Source organism: Nematolebias whitei, chromosome 3 (genome assembly GCF_014905685.2).
Source record: "Nematolebias whitei isolate Nwh7 chromosome 3, NemWhi1, whole genome shotgun sequence".
NCBI lineage: Eukaryota > Metazoa > Chordata > Actinopteri > Cyprinodontiformes > Rivulidae > Nematolebias > Nematolebias whitei.
In genome coordinates this window covers 1078658-1083588 of record NC_056500.1, presented here as the reverse complement: position 1 = coordinate 1083588, position 4931 = coordinate 1078658, and positions in this window count along the sequence as shown.

Genomic DNA, 4931 nt, shown 5'->3' with positions numbered 1-4931 from the left:
CTTCCACCAGGAGGAAGACTCTCTGCTACTACCAGGAGGAAGACTCTGCTCCCTCCAAATCAAATGTTAGCCCTTTCATCTTTGCTAAAACTGATTAGCTGCTGTGACCATGTTGATGTGGGTTGCCTCTGAGAGTTAATCAGTGGCAGATGTAATGATTACTTTGAGTTTTAATAACATCCGTCCAGTGGTTCACAAGATATTTTGCTAACAGACACACACTCAACCTTTATTTCTACAGGTAAATCCCATTGAGCCTCGAGGACTCATTTACAAGAGAGACCTGATTTAACAAAGAAAGATGACAACAATGGACAACAGCAACAACAATAAACAGTTATAAAAAGTCAGACTGCAGTTTTTTTTTTTTTTTTTTTTACAAATAGGATGGCTAAAAGGAAAAAGGTAACAAAAATAAAAACAGCTAGATTCCAAGGTGAATGTAGAAACTAAAAACAGGAACATGTCTGCATTGGTCCCTGCCAGGAGTCCAACAGATTCTTAAAGACACTTGGAGAGGTCAAAGGTCGAGAGCTTCAGGTCTTTTTACAAGATATTCCAGGAAACAGGAGCGGAGTAGGAGAAGGTCCTTTTGTCTAGTTCAGTCCTCACTGAGGGAACACTGCAGGTAATGATGTCCTGAGAGCGCACGCCGTAGCTGCACTCACACAGAGACATGTAGGAGGAGATGTATGAAGGCAGCAGACCAAGAAGTGATTTAAAGATGAAAATGTACCAGTGGGAGAGTCTGTGTGGAGTTAATGGTGACCAGTTAACCAGTGAATACTGGGTGCAGTGGTGGGTACGGTAGTTACAGCCAGTTATGAATCTTAGTGCACCGTGATAGACAGCATCCAACATCTGCAGCATCCAACATCTGCAGCATCCAACATCTGCAGCATCCAACATCTGCAGGGTTCTTGTAGGAGCGTTCATGTAAATAATGTCACCGTGATCAATGGAGGGAAGGAAAGTCACAGATACAAGGCGTTCCTCAGGGTTCAGAGTTTGACAGGATCTGTTTCTGAAAACAAACCCAGTTTAACTTCCAGTTTCTTTACTCGTTGTCCACGTGGAGCTTGAAGCTCACATTGCTGACAGTTGATGAAAACGTTTAGGGGAACGAGCACTCAGCGCATGTCTTGAAGTCTCGTCTACCCCACGTTACAAGGGGGCCGAATAAAGAAAATCACAGTAAGGGGTTTCAGAAGCTACGTTAATTCAAGTTCATTAATTCAGTTTGTGTGACGGGGCTGACGCACAGTAACAGACAAAGTGAAGGGAGCAGCGGTCCAGCCTGTATCATGAGCAGTACTTGTACATGGACTTCTCTACACACGGTATCTAAAGTACTGCTGACAAGTGCTAGAACCTACATACCACCATGTTGAATCTTGGTGGCAGGTTCCTCAACAAGACTTTGGTCTCGTTATTTGTTCTGTTGCAGTTTTCACATCACAACCAAAGATTACTGAAACAAACACAGATAAAACTCTTACATTTAAAATAACATCTTGGGGCAGATGTCAATGAGGGCCACATTTGGCCCCCGGGCCTTCAGTTTGACACATATGATCTACATACATGTACACACGTGTCTGCTGAAGTGGCTGTGGCGGCCATCTTGACTCTCTCAAACAGTAAAACCTTTAGATCTTATTTAAATTGTTACTTTCAGAGTTTTGTTCAAATCCATCAAGGCTGTGAGACATTTTGCTAACACGCTTGACCCCAATATATTTAAATCAGCAGCCCAGTCGGCTCAGGGAATTGAACCAGGGATCATACCTTTGCGCTTCTTAGCTGTGGCGGCCATCTTTAATGTGGAGTCCAATCAATACCCGATACTTGAACTCAAATCAATCGAGCGGCGCGTGACAGTTTGCCAACAGGACAGGGAAGAAAATGCACACGAAGTCCCATTCCTTCCAGTAAGAACTTGTTCTAAGTTTTGACTGGTTTTAGGTCGCAGCTTCAGCTAACGCGCCACGCCGCCATCTTGTGACGTCACAGCTTGATGATTGACAGCCGGCTCCATCACAAAGAGGCAACAACAAACAAACACGGAAAAAACAAACGATGTGCTCCAAAACCAAAATGTGTCCACTCAACTCAATGCACTGAGCTGACCTTACCTGTCCTGACCTTACCTGTCCTGACCTTACCTGTCCTGGAGCCGCACCTGAGCGTCGAGCGGGGAGGAGGCGGAGCCAGCGGCCGCCGCCAGGGGGCGCTGCGCGTGCAGGTGACCAGATTATTACATCTGGGGACATGTCTGGACATGAGACATGTCCATCCCGGAGACACGAGTGAATCAAGGGGCACAGTCACGGTTTCATTGATTTGTACACATTTCTTCAACAATAAAAGTAAAAAGAATGTTCCTCACATTTCCTAAGAGTAATAAAACAAATAAAGTTCTATGGTGTCAGAAACAAAGAAGAGGCCATTTCCTGCATTGTGGTGTATTTTAACAGGTTGTTAAACGTTCACCTCCATAAACACCAGCTTCAGTAACGATGTTACAGTTAATGGTACAACTGGTTTGAAGATCCTCCCATTAATCAATAGAACCAGCGCTGGGTGAAGTGATCTGGTTCTGCGAGGCTCCTGTGTCTGAAGAGCCATCAGCCGTGGTTCCATGAGGTCTGGGTAGAAGAAGAGCAGAACATGTGCAGATGATATAAAGATCTTCTTCTTCTCTGGATGATCTCCACATGAACAAGTCGCACGAACACTTGATGATTGTTTTTACTCCGGACGTCCTTCCTGACTCGACCACCGAGCTACCACAGCCCTGTGTGTGGAGCAGAGAGCTCCATCTAGGGGGCAGATGGTGGGGGTTAAGGGCCTTGCTCGGGGGCCTATAGGACAAATGAAGGTGGAGGCAGGTGTGGGTGCTTCACCTTTCCCACCCACATTTTGATGTTGTTGGTCTGGGGAGTTGAACATGCGACCTTCCTATCACAGGCCCACCTTCTCTAACCTCTGTGGACTCGCTTCTCCAGTACCCGTGAATGGGGGGGGGGGGGGGTGATGCCTCTGTAATTGGAGCACACCCTCCAGTCCCCCTTTCTGAAGAGGGGGACCACCACCCCAGTCTGCCAGTCCAGCGGTACTGCCCCTGATGTCCACGCGATGTTGCAAAGACGTGTCAACCAAGACAGACCCACAACATTTAGCTCCTTAAGGAAATCAGGGCGACTCTCATGCACCCCCAGAGCCCCCACCACAGAGCTTTTTAACTCAGCCACATCAGCCACAGTTATGAACAGACCAACCCAAGTCCCCTGACTCCACTTCCTCCATGGAAGACATGCTGGTGGGATTGAGAAGGTCAGAGAAGTATTCCTTCCACCTCCCCATGACAGCACTGGTTGAGGTCAACAGCCCCCACCTTCACTGAACAGTGTTGGTAAAGAGCTGCTTCTCCCCCTCAGCCGCCTCGTGGTTTGCCAGAATCTCTTTGGAGCCGACAGAGAGTCTCCATCCAAGGTCTCACAGAACTCCTTCACATCACAGCTTTTGCTTCAGCATCAGTCAAGGCTGCGGAGCGCTTGGTCCTCCGGAGCTCCTCAGCTGCCCCAGAGTCCCACCAGCCACCAAGGACCGATGGGACTCCTTCAGCTTGACAGCCTCCCTGACCCCCCAGTGTTTTAGAACACTACTTTTATTTGACTGCAGTTTACTATAGTTTATTGTTCTTGTCCTTCATCTGATGTGTCTGAAGCAGGTGTCTATTGTAGATGAGTCCTCATGGCTCAGTGGGACTAACCTGTAGAAACAAAGGTGCAGAGAAAAAACCGTGTCCACCTGTGAGTTCGAGGACGGCGGCCACAGCTCAAGGCCTTCAAGAATCGAGGTGCAGAACATGGTCCAGTCGGACTCGTGTCCCCGCCCCAGCTGGGTCAAAGTTCTCCCTGAGCTGAAGATCTGGCTGGTTCAGGTGTTCCCACAAACTCTTCGTCACATTTAAATTCTGTCTAAATTTGTGCACGTATAAAAGCTCCGATAGTTTCTGCTCAGAGTTCATTTGACCGTAGAATAAAAGAGAAACGATCCTCGATCAGTTATTGATTAACAAACAAGTGATTCTCCAAATTATTTTCATTTATTGTGTTGTTCAATTTGTTTATTGTTGTTGATTGTTGATTGATTGTTGACTGTATTGTTGATGGTTCTTAGTTTGATTAGTTTTGTGCTAAAGTTCAAAGACAGATTTGGATGAACGTTATTTAACAGTAAAGTGTGAATATGTTAATTTAGCTGTTGCTGGTCAGTGAAAGAAGCGAGCGCTGCTCTAACGGCAGCTCAACAGTCAAAGCGCAGCAACGTGGAGCGAGTGTCGCCCTCCTTACACTGGATCAACGCTCGGACTCAACCCCACCCAAGATGGCTGCCACAGGTTCAACACCAACATGGATAGAGCCCGCGAGTCGTTTTCACAAGACTTGGTGTGGTAGTAGCTGAGAGTCAAGCTCAACTTAAACTCTGAGCTCTAACTGATTGGATAAGAGCTGATTAGAAACTTTTCCACGAACTAACAGAAACATTTCTCATGAATGTAACAAAACTGTGAGGGTAACCATCAGATGTTCTTACTCAAGGACCCAGATCCATCCAAGATGGCTGCCACAGCTGGACTCAATAACCTGAAAAGGATTTAAATGGAGACGAACTCTGTTCTGGATCTGAAAGAATTCTCTCAAATCCATCCAGCCATCCATCCATCCATCCATCCAGCCATCCATCCAGCCATCCATCCATCCAGCCATCCATCCATCCAGCCATCCATCCATCCAGCCATCCATCCATCCATCCAAGATGGCTGCCACAGCTGGACTCAATAACCTGAAAAGGATTTAAATGGAGACGAACTCTGTTCTGGATCTGAAAGAATTCTCTCAAATCCATCCATCCATCCAGCCATC